The sequence below is a fragment of the Bos mutus genome, chromosome 16 (genome assembly GCF_027580195.1).
Source record: "Bos mutus isolate GX-2022 chromosome 16, NWIPB_WYAK_1.1, whole genome shotgun sequence".
Taxonomy (NCBI): Eukaryota; Metazoa; Chordata; class Mammalia; order Artiodactyla; family Bovidae; genus Bos; species Bos mutus.
In genome coordinates this window covers 64457472-64472275 of record NC_091632.1, presented here as the reverse complement: position 1 = coordinate 64472275, position 14804 = coordinate 64457472, and positions in this window count along the sequence as shown.

The following is a 14804-nucleotide window of genomic DNA, read 5'->3' as shown; positions in this document are numbered from 1 at the left end:
AATACCTAAGTCATTATCCAAGTAATATAGTATCAAAACTTTAATGTATATACTCTTAGTCTCAGAAATTCTATTCCTATATATATTTGTGCTAAGAAATAATGGTAAATACGCTCTCAAGGGATATTTCAAAGGAAGTTCATCCTTGCAATGCATATGAAAGCAAAAAAAAAAAAAAAAATCAATATTCATCAATAAAGGATTGATTTTCTTAAATTATGATATATTCTTGCAATATAATGCACTCAATCTATACTTATTTACATGGAAGATTAACACAGTTACATTGAAAAGGCAAGCTGCAAAACAATATGTGCATATGATCTTGTTTTTGTAAAAAGTAAAAATGTATAAACAGGGCCATAGAATACAGTTTGGGAGGCTCTCCCCTACAATGTTACTTCCCAGAAGAGATTATTTCTAATAGCTTGATGTAAGGAGTACCTCCTCTGTTGATCTGCCATCATGATTCTCTGTTCTTAGCTTTCATAAAAATATAATATATATTCATTTACTTTCTTGCCTAGTTGTTGTGTCTTTCACCAATTTGACGCTAAGGGCAGGAATCACATTTGCATTAGTTACTCAGGACCAAATGGTACAGAATATGTGTGAAATGCTTGTTGAGCTAGGGCCACACAAATTTGTTTCCAGATGAGTTTTCACTTTCTGCTTTCTACTTTCATCCACTGTTTCAGCTTTCACAAGGAGAAGGGTGGGTATTGCTGGTATAATTATAGGAAAAAAAACCCAGTAAAGCTATTTTTATTATGATAAGGCCAATCAATCAATTGATCAGTCTAGCAATGCAGAGGCAGTGCAGATGAAATTTAAAATGCTGCTGATCTTGCATTCACAAGACTTGAGTCTGCAGCCTGTCTTCTAGCTCAGGCACTTACTGACTAGGTATCAGTCTCTTAAACCTCACCCAGGCTCTTTTCATTCTTACTCTCATTGGGAAAAAGAATTGTTTCCGCATGTATTTGCAGAGCAAAGAGCTAGGCTACCTGTCTCCAGGAAGCTGCAGGGTCTTTCAGTGCTCAGGGCTCTAGGTGGACCGGAAAGTACTGAAGAGCAGAGACTACAGAGGCAGGACTGCTGAGGATTTGGTTTGTGGGTGTTTTTGTTCCTTTTGGTTTCAGAATGTCAGAGGGAGGTGGAGGCCATAATTTAGAGGGTTGCAAAGCCTCTCAGTCTTCTCAAAGAGAACAGATTGACCTACCCCATCCTTCCACTGTCAAAGGAATAGTCACTCCATAAATATTTGTTGCAAAAAAGAATGAATATTGAACACGTAAAACATTCTTTTTCATTGGTCTTTCTGCCGCAGTAAAAGTCCTAAAAGTCATTACTAGAAAAAAAAATGTAAGATTTGATGAATATTGAGTTTAGGGAAGAAAAAAAATATATTTATAAATTAATTTGTTTTCAATATAAGACCTTGTATGTGAGGTTCCAACACAGTGAATTTTTACAGTGAAGCTATAAACTCTAAAATGGGAATTATGAACGTGGACACTATAATTTATAATACTTGCATAGCTTTCAATTATTCAGGTGCTCAAAGCCCAACAAATTGAATAATGAACAGGGGTAATGAATTGAACACTGAGAAGATGATAACAGAAAACACTGGGAAGTCACCACAGAGAAATTCACATAACAGAAGTAGTCCTGAAAGAAACACACTTGTTTGAAGGACACATTTTTTTTTTTCCTTTCAAGCCGAAACATTTACAGAACAGTAATGCAAGTAGGAATTGCTTTCAAGAAATACCTGTTAAAGCTAGAAAGCTGCTAAAATCGTATATTTCAGATGACCAAACAGAGAATTAGAATCATAAATTGGCCTGTAACATTCTCAGAGAGCACGGTTCTCTATTTCATTATTTTTAACCACATGCAGAAGGGGGAAATGCAGTCATATAAATTATTAAGCACCATTGCTTTAGATTTAGGCTGCAAAATATGTTGATATTCCACAGATCCGAAAGCATGGGGTTCTTAACAGTATTTCATATAACACTGCAGATAAGAAATTTAAATAATGAAATGGCCTCTGACCCCGATGTTCTGACCCGGGCTGGATGATGCATGCTCGTGTCTACAGGTGAAGGTTCTTAGTAGGAAGGAAGCCTGCCAAGCCTGGTACCCAGTGATACTGCAGATCCATGTGGGTACAAAGTGCAGCTAGCCAAAATCATGGAAAGATCAGAATTTAATACAACTAACTAAAATCAATAAAAATCAACGCTGCCCCATACCCTCAACCCCCACCACCGTCACAAAGCTACTCAGTCCTCACGGTCATCATTTTCCTAGATAAAGGATATTTATCAAAGCAACTTAGAAGTCATCTGTCTTCTAGAATATTGCAAGCCAGGAGCTAATACTGTATAGTGAATAGCCTATGCCCAGTGAGGTCAACATAATTGGTTTCAAGCCTCAGCTTTGTTGTTTTTTACATGTGTTTTAGGCAAACTTTTTAACCTTCTAATATTCAGTGATTATTATTCTATTATTACTATTATTATTCTAATATTATAATGCAGATAATAACAGTACCTGCTTCTCCAGATCATTGGGAGTATTAAATAAGATAATATATGCAAAACATTTAGTATAGTTCCTGGTCATAGTTGGCCTTCCCAGATGGCACTAGTGGTAAAGAACCCGCCTGCCAATGCAGGTGTAAGAGATGTGGGTTTGACCCCTGGGTTGGGAAGATCCCCTGGAGAAGGGCTTGGCAACCCACTCCAGGATTCTTCCCTGGAAAACCCATGGACAGAGGAGCCTGGCGGGCAGCAGTCCATTGGGGTCACAAAGAGTTGGACAGTACTAGAAGGCAATGGCACCCCACTCCAGTACTCTTGCCTGGAAAATCCCATGGACGGAAGAGCCTGGTAGGCTGCAGTCCATGGGGTCGCTGAGGGTCGGACACGACTGAGCGACTTCACTGTCACTTTTCACTTTCATGCATTGGAGAAGGAAATGGCAACCGACTCCAGTGTTCTTGCCTGGAGAATCCCAGGGGCGGGGGAGCCTGGTGGGCTGCCGTCTATGGGGTCGCACAGAGTTGGACACGACTGAAGCGACTTAGCAGCAGCAGCAGCAGGAAGTATTGCCTCTTCTTACTGGCTAATGCTGCATTGGCAAAGTTGTTTCAATGTATCTGAGACAGTGGTACCTGGAACCTATAAATATGAGTTGTACCATTCACAAGAACTATTCAAGTGATCATTCTGGGCTTGAGCCTTTCAGTGGCATCTATTGCTACTGTACCCTTAGAAACAGTTTTCCAACAGCAATATAGAAACGTTCACATGGAAATGAATGCTTATTTACCTCTCACAATTGTTTTGATGGATAGACAAAAGGGACTCATCAACTCAATAAGAATTGTCCAATATGTGTTACATTTGTTAAACTGTCATGCCTGTACAATTTGAGTTTCATTATTAAGATCCTAAAATATTGTTCTACCCCATGGAAATCATGATAATTATCCCAAATCTGTCCAGGAACTACAAGATCGACAGGGTACAACTCTAAAACTAGCTCTGCTACTTGGAGAACGTCACAGAAAATCCTCAGGAGTATTTCACCACTCAAAATATAATTTAAAAGTACTGAGGTGCTTTAGGATTTTTTCTCAGATCCAAATGTAAACCTACTAGAAGATCTGGAGGAATTTGCTTTTTGTTTTTGGCCACTCACTAATCAAGGGAAAGTGGGAATTTGCAAGAACCTTAAAGATCATCTATTGTGACCACTTTGTGTTAAAAAAAAAAAAATGAGGAAATAAGAATCAAGAGAGGAAGCTATGGGGAGCTCCTTGGTGGTCCAGTGGGTAGAGCTCCATGACACCACCACAGGGGGCACGGGTTCGATCATCGGTCAGGGATTAAGTTCCCACTAGCCCTGTGGCATGGCCAAATAAATAAATAAATAAAAATGACCTAGCACTTAGCATTCATTACATAGTGGTCAGCTTCCATGTTTGTGAAATGGGAATAATATAATAATAATAATATTTTTTAAAAAGAGGAAGCTGTGTTTCAAGGAGCCAAGATTTAGATGGAATTTTTTTTTTGTGGGCTGAAGGCATATTTTCAGTGATGTGGGTGACTGCTGAAATACCCAGGAAACTCCATACATGGAGAGTTCATACTATAGAACACAAAGTATAAATTGTTATTTATCATTTTTGTTTGATAGTCCCAATAATAATTTAATTGCCCTTTATATGTTAACACAAATATATATTCTTCAGTTTCTTTAAGATAAAGCATAACACCTGCTCCACAGAACTGTCTTTATATACAGCATTTACATGGAGGCATACATCAAGCATTTCATTTTTCCTCTTGCTATTCCTATTTCTGAAGTCTCCAATTAAACTGTTAAGATATTAGGTTCAGAAACCTCTTTCCCCATTTTTAATCACCTACAACATATGGGGTATGCTTGTGATAAGTTCCCGTGATACACCACCAATAAACGAGTTCTAAAGAGAAGCATTTAAACTATTAAAGCCAATGGGCTATGAATTCAGAATTCTTAGAGGTCTTGAGGGAAAAAAATTTTTTTTGTTTAAGGGAGACCTGAACAACCAAAGGACAAGAATTCACAATATGACCTTGGGTAAGTCAATTAACCTCTTTGGACCTGGGTTTCTTCACCTGTAAGGGGAAGAAGCTGGCCAGTGAGATGTCTAAAGAGCCTTCCAGGTCTCGCCATTCCACAGCCCTGTGTCACTTCATTACCGCGGTCTCTCTGTACAGTGTTGGGTTATAGCCTTCACCCCTGCTAAGAGCCGTTCAATCTTACTTCTAAAAGCCAGATCCCGCCGGCGTCGCTGGTGGTGGAGGTTGCACTGCTTGTTTCTAAAGCGCAGTGGAGAACTCAGCGATGGGGAACAGATGAGGATAGATGCCCCTGTTACAGCCGCAGCTGGGAAGCAATCTCCACCTTTGTGCAGAGGGGCCCTTTGCTTCAGGGCTGGGGGCCCTGGGAGACGCTGGGAAGGAAAGCAACCGCTGGCAGGACGATGCCAGCACGACAGCTTCGTGTTTGGGGATGTCTTTTGCTAGCAGGTCACTCCTCTCTAGTGATGATTTTGGTCTTATAAAAAAAAAAAGAATGTGTATCTGTCCAATCTGATAGAGGCTTCCTTCCCATTTGGCAAATCACAGAAATGGGTCCTGTGAAATCAGGCAAGTAGAAAATCTCCCCTCTGACCCCATGCCTGGCTCCTAGCTCCAACTGAGATAAACAGCCAGCCTCACGAGTTTTTTGCTCTACCCTCCAGAGACTCTCAGAGTGTACAGAGAGTAAAAAGAAGTAAAACTTCTCTTCCAAGTCATAAAACTGGCATGAATCGAATGCCTCCACAGCAGAAAAGCAAAAAAGGAGGGAAGAAAGTTGGTTTAAGCAACAGTAATGTGAATATTCAACCCAAATAAATCTTATTAGATGAAGAGAGAATAAATGAAACAGCCAGAGGCAAGCAAAACAGGAAGACGCTAGAGCTGAATTCAAGAAGTTGAGGATAAAGTTCACTGGCAAAGTAGGGTTACAAATAACAGTTGCCTCCTCAGACAAATATAATGACTCACCCAAAAGCCTAGAGATAAAAGAGTCCAAGTAGAAAATTACCGGAAGTGACAATCTCCTCACCACCATGACATGATAAAGATTGTGTCCTTCCTAAACACCCAAAGCTTCCCCATTAAGACATTAATGATATGATTGGATATTGGTTGTTCAGTCATTAATAATGCTGACCAATTAGCTGCAAGAATAAGCAAGGCCTTAGAAAAGCATGCCTATTTGAGAGAAAGGATAAAAGAAAATCTCTTAGTGATATCAGTTTCAAAATTGAACAATTCCAAATGATCCCTCCTGTTCCTTTTGAAGATCACCAACTTGTTTGGAAACGTTTTTGTGTGTGTTTTTGTTTTTAATTTAATAACAGGTTAGGAATCTCCTTGCTCATGTCCTGAACATTTTTTACCCTGTTATCTTTGTTATTATTCATTCATTCATTCTCTTATTCTCTCATTCTCACAATGAAACTTGAGGAGACAAAAATAATAATTAATGTAGGATTCCTATCCTTTACTAGGTTTATCAAGTCTATATCTCACTCAGACAGCAGAAGGTTAGAATACTAGCTCTTTTTATAAGCCAGCTGTGGGCAAGCATACTCTTCAAGCTTAACTTTCTTCAAAAATAAAAGCTTCAAGCTTCAGTTTCTTTAAAATAAAAATAAGAGCAAATTTCTAATAGTGTTTTTTCATTAATTTTTAAAAGAGTGTAGTTGCTTTACAGTGTTGTATTAGTTTCTACTGTACAGCAAAGTGTATCAACTATACATATGTCTCCTCTTTTTTGGATTTCCTTTCCATTTAGGTCACCATAGAGCATTAAGTGGAATTCTCCAGGCCAGAATATTGGAGTGGGTAACCTTTTCCTTTTCCAGGGGATCTTCCCAACCCAGGGATCGAACCCAGGTCTCAGAATGTTCAAAGTACTGCACGATTGCACTCATCTCACATGTTAGCAAAGTAGTGCTCAAAATTCTCCAAGCCAGGCTTCATCAGTACATGAAATGTGAACTTCCAGATGTTCAAGCTGGATTTAGGAAAGGCAAAGGAACTAGAGATCAAATTGTCAATATCTGTTGGATCATAGAAAAAGCAAGAGAGTTCCAGAAAAGCATCTATTTCTGCTTTATTGACTATGCCAAAGCCTTTGTGTGGATCACAGCAAACTGTGGAAAAGTCTTAAAGAGGTGGGAATACCAGACCACCTTATCTGCCTCCTGAGAAATCTGTATGGAGGTCAGGAAGCAACAATTAGAACCAGACAATGAAACAACAGACTGGTTCCAAATTGGGAAAGGAGTATGTCAAGGCTATATATTGTCACCCTGCTTATTTAACTTCTATGCAGAGTACATCATGAGAAATACCAGGCTGGATGAAGCACAAGCTGGAATCAAGATTGCCAGGAGAAATATCAATAACCTCAGATATGTAGATGACACCATTTTATGGGAGAAAGCAAAGAAGAACTAAAAAGCCTCTTGATGAAAGTGAAAGAGGAGAGTGAAAAAGCTGGCTTAAAGCTCAACATTCAAAAACAAAGATCATGGCATCTGGTCCCATCACTTCATGACAAATAGGTGGAGAAACAATGGAAACAGTGACAGACTTTATTTTGAGGGGTTCCAAAATCACTGCAGATAGTAATTGCAGCCATGAAATTAAAAGATTCTTACTCCTTGGAAGGAAAGTTATAACCAACCTAGACAGCATATTCAAAAGCAGAGACATTATTTTGTCAAAAAAGGTCCGTCTAGTCAAGGCAATAGTTTTTCTAGTCGTCATGTATGGATGTGAGAGTTGGACTGTGAAGAAAGCTGAGTGCAGAATTGATGCTTTTGAACTGTGGTGTTGGAGAAGACTCTTGAGAGTCCCTTGGACTGCAAGGAGATCCAACCAGTCCATTCTGAAGGATATCAGTCCTGGGTGTTCATTAGAGGGACTGATGTTGAAGCTGAAATTCTAATACTTTGGCCACCTAATGCAAAGAGCTGACTTATTTGAAAAGACCCTGATGCTGGGAAAGACTGAGGGCAGGAGGATAAGGGGATGACAGAGGATGAGAAGGTTGGATGGTATCACTGACTTGATGCACATGAGTCTGGGTAAACTCTGGCAGTTGATGGACAGAGAAGCCTGGCATGCTGCAGTTCATGGGGTCACAAAGAGTCAGACATGACTGAGTCACTGAACTGAACTAAGCTGAGAGCACTGAGTAGGGCTCCCTGAGCTACACAGTAGGTTCTCATAAGTTATCTATTTTACACATAGTATCAATAGTGTATTTATGTCAATCCCAATCTCCCAATTCATCCCACCCCTCCTTCCCCCCTTGGTGTCCATATGTTTGTTGTCTACATCTGTGCCGGAGAAGGCAATGGCACCCCACTCCAGTCCTCTTGCCTGGAAAATCCCATGGGTGGAGGAGCCTGGTGGGCTGAAGTCCATGGGGTCTCGAAGAGTCGGACACGACTGAGCGACTTCCCTTTCACTTTTCACTTTCATGCATTGGAGAAGGAAATGGCAACCCACTCCAGTGTTCTTGCCTGGAGAATCCCAGGGACGGTGGGCTGCCGTCCATGGGGTTGCACAGAGTCGGACACGACTGAAGTGACTTAGCAGTAGCAGTAGCAGTGTCTCTATTTCTGTTTTGGAAATAAGATCATCTATACCATTTTCAGATTCCACATGTGTTATTATACAGTATTTGTGTTTTTTTTCTTTCTGACTTACTTTACTCTTTATGACAGTCTCTAGGGCTACTTATGTCTCTACCAGTGACCCAATTTTGTTTCTTTACATGGCTGAATAATATTCCATTGCATACATATAACACAATTTCTTTATCCATTCACCTGTCAATGGACATCTAGGTTGCTTCCATGTCCTGGATATTTAAATAGTGCTGCAATGAACACTTGGGTACATGTGTCTTTTTGAATTATAGTTTTTTCTGGGTGTATGTCCCATAGAGGGATTGCTGGCTTATATGGTAGTTTTATTTCTAAGAGTGTTGTACATGAAATACCTGGAATAGTCCTTGGTTCACAATGGGAGCTTAATAAATAAAAAGTTATTTTAATTATTTATTTAATGAAAATAAAATTTCATTATTATTAATTTAATTATTTTGTAGTGTACTATTAGCTACCTTCCAACTGTGTACAGAATTCAACTTTAATGAAGTTTTCAAGCACAAGGGAAGAGGTTATATTACATCCATAATAAATCATCATGGTTTTCTTATCAGTTTCAAAACTGCAAAATCATTGGAACAAGAAGTGTTAAACTTAGCTGAAACTATTCAGGTAGTCTGTCACCAACAGGAACATTAAAGACAAATTGTCAGGAACAATAATACTTGTTATCATTTATTGAGCTCTTACTATATATAAGGTCCATGCTAAGGAATTGATATAAATTGCTTCCTTTCATCCTTTACAAAACCCCCTATGGAACTGGTATTTTATCCCTATTTTTAAGATGAAGAACAGAGATGCTATGGGGAGTTGCCTGTAAAGAATGCATTATCTTGTCCAAATTTACATACCCAGTAGGTGAATAAACCAAGGTATGAAACCACATCCTTCTGATGACAAAGTTTTACGCTTGTACACAGTATAGGATGTCTAGTTTTCTTCTTAAGAATTGCAGCATTTTAGAAATTCAGAGGAGAAAGGAATTTGAGTCTTCCCCAAGAGACCATCTTTTGAGAAAAAGAATTCTCTCAATCTAGTAAAATGCTTATGGAGCCCAAAACACACTGCTTGTGTTTTAATATTAGTGTGACCATTGTCTAGCTGGGTGATCTTGGGCATATAACTTCTCTGTGCCTTGGTATCCATCTTCAACATAGGGTAATGACATAATAATAATACATATTTCATGACGTTATGAAGATTAATTAATATAAGAATGTTAAGAACAGCGTCTGGCACAGAATAAATGCTCAACAAATGTTAGCTGTTGTCATAGTCACTTTGGGTTGCTATAACAAAATACCATAGACAAGTGCTGTGCTGTGCTCAGCCATGTCTAACTCTTTGCGACCCCATGGACTGTAGCCCACCAGGCTCCTCTGTCCACGGGATTTCCCAGGCAAGGATACTGGAATACGTTTCCATTTCCTTCTCCAGGGGATCTTCCTGACCCAGGGATCGAACCCATGTCTCTTGTCTCTCCTGCGTTGGCAGGCGGATTCTTTACCACTAGCGCCACCTACTTTGGGTTGCTATAACAAAATACCATAGACAGTGGCTTAAACAACCAACATATATTTCTCACAGTTTTGGAGGCTGGCAAGTTCAAGGTCAGAGCGAAGGCAGGTTCAGTGTTAGGTCAGTATTTTCTTCTTGGCTTGCAGACTTATTGCTCTATCCTTGCATGATAAAGAGAGGGCTCTTTTCTCTTCTTCACAATGGTGAGTACCTAGGGTCACCAACTTGCAGGGAGCAGAGCCCAGTTTGACTCCAGCATCTTTGCTCTTAAATGCCACACCATAGTGCCCTTTTATAATTAAAGAGACAGCCTAAGTCTCTGACAGTTCAATGGCTGTTCGTATAAAACTATAACTGATGAGGATATTCAATGAGTTCTGGATGGCACTGTCTAGAAATTTGGTTGTCACATTCATGAGCATTTCCTCAGTGAGAAATAACAGTTGCTGAACCTCTGTCTCACCAAGGACTAGAAATTCATGGCACCAAACCATTGCACTGCCCAGTCCAATAACTCAAGCACATCAGCTGGCTGGGTTTACACAGAGCAAGCAACTTGCTGATTTACTGGTCTTTTCACACATCAGTGAATCGTTTGGTGTATGAAGCCATAACATGATTCGAAGGCATTGATAGAGCTTGTTTGGAGAGGCGCAGATACCTTCTGTTTGGTGGGGGAAATATGTATAGGTAGTCTAAATCTCAATTTGACCTTTTCAGCAAGTATTACATTTCCCAAAGAAAGTCTAAGCAAGCAGAAATTTCTCTAAATAAACTTAGAGAGGTGGCAGGTAAATTTCCAACTTTTATACAATATCCTATACACAGGTGAGCAAATTAAGGCTCTAGTGCTTTTATCAATAGTGTGAAATTGTTTTCTTTCCTTTTTCATAACTCTTGCAATTATACCCGCTATAGGCTCACTTTTAGAAGTTATCAGAGCATGCCCCAAACACAGTACTCCCAAGGCAGATAAGAAGTTTCCTAGAAGTCAGAGAACCTTCCTTGCTCTCTCACCAAACACTCATATTTCCATTGTCCCATATAGTCTGGTTTTTTCAGCAGCATCTATACACACAAAAGGAAGTTCTATGAACGCCCCAAATCAAATGCATAGTTTGGATCATTAAATCATTTGTCTACAATTTTTTGTTGTTTATTGTTTATGTGGGAAGGATCTATGCTTCAATTCTCTACTGCATTCTAAATATATGTACAGGACATGAACAAAATTTCACATGGAGTTTTACTTTCAAACTTTAAGTCTCGAGTTGCTTCAGGGTAAGTTAGTTCTTCACTTGAGTTCATCCTTTTTGCCTGTGTTGAAACTGCATGAGGATAAATGCAAACAATACATAGGCCAAATGGTGATCAGCAAAGTTTGAGGGGCTTCCCCTGTGGCTCAGTAGTAAAGAATCTGCCTGCCAATGCAGGAGAACGGGTTTGATCCCTGATCCAAAAAGATTACACATGCCACGGAGCAACTAAGCCCACATGCCACAGCTACTGAGCCTGTGCTCTAGACCCTGGGAGCCGCAACTGCAGAGGCCACGTGCCGCAGCTACTGAAGCCCGAACACCCTAAAGCCTGTGCTCCACAGCAAGAGAGGCCACTGCAAGGAGAAGCCTGCACACTGCAGCTAGAGAGTAGCCCTCACCTGCTGCAACGAGAGAAAGCCTGTGCACAATGACGACCCAACGCAGCCAAAGATAAAATATATATATACATACTTTAAGAAGCTTGACATGAGAAAAGTGGATCTAGAACAGAATGCCATTCACTTTATCCATTCACCCTCAATTCATCCTCATGAAAACTGGTGAAAATGCTTTTCAACAATTTGGAACTTCAGTAGGGAGAAAGTCTATTAAGCTTCCAGGGAGAATTCTTCTTCTGCCGTCTATAGAGCTTAGGTACTCTGAGCAAACTAAGATTTCTCTTGTCAGTCACTTACTCACTCATCAGAGTACAATTTAGGGAAATTTTGTGGATCAGTTATTGAAACCACTATTGAAACCACTGGAGAAGGCAATGGCACCCCACTCCAGTACTCTTGCCTGGAAAATCCCATGGACGGAGGAGCCTGGAAGGCTGCGGTCCATGGGGTCGCTGAGGGTAGGACAAGACTGAGCGACTTCACTTTCACTTTTCACTTTCATGCATTGGAGAAGGAAATGGCAACCCACTCCAGTGTTCTTGCCTGGAGAATCCCAGGGATGGTGGAGCCTGGTGGGCTGCCGTCTATGGGGTCGCACAGAGTCAGACATGACTGAAGCGACTTAGCAGCAGCAGCAGCAGCAGCAGCAGCAGCATTGAAACCACTCTCAGTTCATAAGCCTAAAAAATATAGTTAGTATGTAGCAATCCTTGTACATATTCTATAGCAGTAGAATATACATCTAGATGAATTCTGTCCAGTGGAAATAAAATAAGAGCCACATGTGTAAATTAAAGTTTTCCAATAGCCATTCGAAAAGAGTAAAATGAAACATGTGAAATTCATTTTAATATCATATTTTATTGAACCCATATATCCCAAGTATTCTCATTCCAATATGCGATCAATATACAAATCATTAATGAGGTATTTTATATCTTTGGTGCTAAGTCTCTATTCTGACTAGCTGTATTTCAAGTGCTCAAGAGCCACATGTGGCCAGTGGCTACCTTACTGGGAAATGAAGCTTTAGATCAGCTGTCCCCAACCTTTTTGGCACCAGGACTGGCTATATGGAAGACAATTTTTCCATGGACCCGGTGGAGGAGGGATGATTTGGGGATGATTCAAGCACATAACACTTACTGTGCACTTTATTTCTATTATTGTTATTATATCACCTCCAACCCAGATCATCAGGCATTAGATCCTAGAGGTCAGGGACCTCTCTGCTCTCGATCATCAAAAGGAGGCTAAAAATCATTAAGTAAAGTTACCTCTAGTCCAGTTTTATTTGACTCATTATTGTTTAGTTTCTACCTTAATTGTATATACTATTACCCTAAAAATTAAGGTTCTATGTAAACAGGAATCTATTCTCAGCTGATAAAGTCAAGCTATAATGAATTTCTTTTTGTAAGATCAAAGTTCAAGGATATTTCTATGGTTCACAAGTGTTCTCAAGATTTTGTATTATAGTTAACAAAATGTTCCATAAAAAGTTAAAAGTGAGTAACATGGATTAGTAGTAAAGTGAGAAACACTGTGCTGGAAGAAGCACAAGCTGGAATCAAGATTGCCGGGAGAAATATCAATAACCTCAGATATGCAGATGACACCACCCTTATGGCAGAAAGTGAAGAGGAACTCAAAAGCCTCTTGATGAAAGTGAAAGAGGAGAGTGAAAAAGTTGGCTTAGAGCTCAACATTCAGAAAACGAAAATCATGGCATCCGGTCCCATCACTTTATGGGAAATAGATGGGAAAACAGTGGAAACAGTGTCAGACTTTATTTTTCTGGGCTCCAAAATCACTGCAGATGGTGACTGCAGCCATGAAATTAAAAGACGCTTACTCCTTGGAAGGAAAGTTATGACCAACCTAGATGGACTATTCAAAAGCAGAGACATTTCTTTGCCAACAAAGGTCCGTCTAGTCAAGGCTATGGTTTTTCCTGTGGTCATGTATGGATGTGAGAGTTGGACGGTGAAGAAAGCTGAGCACTGAAGAATTGATGCTTTTGAACTGTGGTGTTGGAGAAGACTCTTGAGAGTCCCTTGGACTGCAAGGAGATCCAACCAGTCCATTCTGAAGGAGATCAGCCCTGGGATTTCTTTGGAGGGACTGATGCTAAAGCTGAAACTCCATTACTTTGGCCACCTCATGCGAAGAGTTGACTCATTGGAAAAGACTCTGATGCTGGGAGGGATTGGGGGCAGGAGGAGAAGGGGACGACAGAGGATGAAATGGCTGGATGGCATCACTGACTCAGTGGACATGAGTCTGAGTGAACTCCGGGAGTTGGTGATGGACAGGGAGGCCTGGTGTGCTGTGATTCATGGGGTCGCAAAGAGTCGAACACAACTGAGCGACTGAACTGAACTGAGCTATGTTTGATTGGTCTTCAGGCAAAAATAATTTGCCAAATAAGAATCTTTATTATGGATATCTAGTAATTGTGCAATTCTACTTATAGAAATTTATCCTAAGGAAAGAAATTTAAATGTATGTATTAAATTCTTTGTCTACAAAAATATTTACTTCACCACTGTGTACAAGAAAATAAAATTGTAGACAATGTAAATGTCCAACAATATGAGAATGATTACATAAACTGTGATACAATAGACTATGATTCAAATATTCAAAATTATTTTGTGGATAATATGTATTGACAAGGTATTTCTGTATTTTGTTTGATGAATGAAATTGGTTACTTTTTTTTTTTAAGTATACACATATATACAGTTTATGATGTTCTCATGGCAAACATACCGGGGTGGTTTGCCATTCCCTCCTCCAGTGGATCACGTTTTGTCAGAACTCAACCACTATGACCTGTCCATCTTGGGTGGCCCTACACGGCATGGCTCACAGCTTCATTGAGTTATGTAAGCCCCTTCACCACAACAAGGCAGTGATCTGTGAAGGCGATGGCATGCTGTAGTTCATCATGTTGCAAAGAGCTGGACACAACTGGGTGACTGAATAACAACAACAGTATATATATAAAAACATAAAAAACTGACAGAATATGTGCTGTGATGTTAGGGACTCTGTGTCATAGAATTACCACTAGTTTTTCCTTTTTGCATTCAGTTCAGTTCAGTTCAGTTCAGTCGCTCAGACATGTCCGACTCTTTGCGACCCCATGAATCGCAGCACACCAGGTCTCCCTGTCCATCACCAACTCCCAGAGTTCATTCAGACTCACGTCCATCGAGTCGGTGATGCCATCCAGCCATCTCATCCTCTGTCGTCCCCTTCTCCTCCTGCCCCCAATCCCTCCCAGCATCAGAGTCTTTTCCAATGAGTCAACTC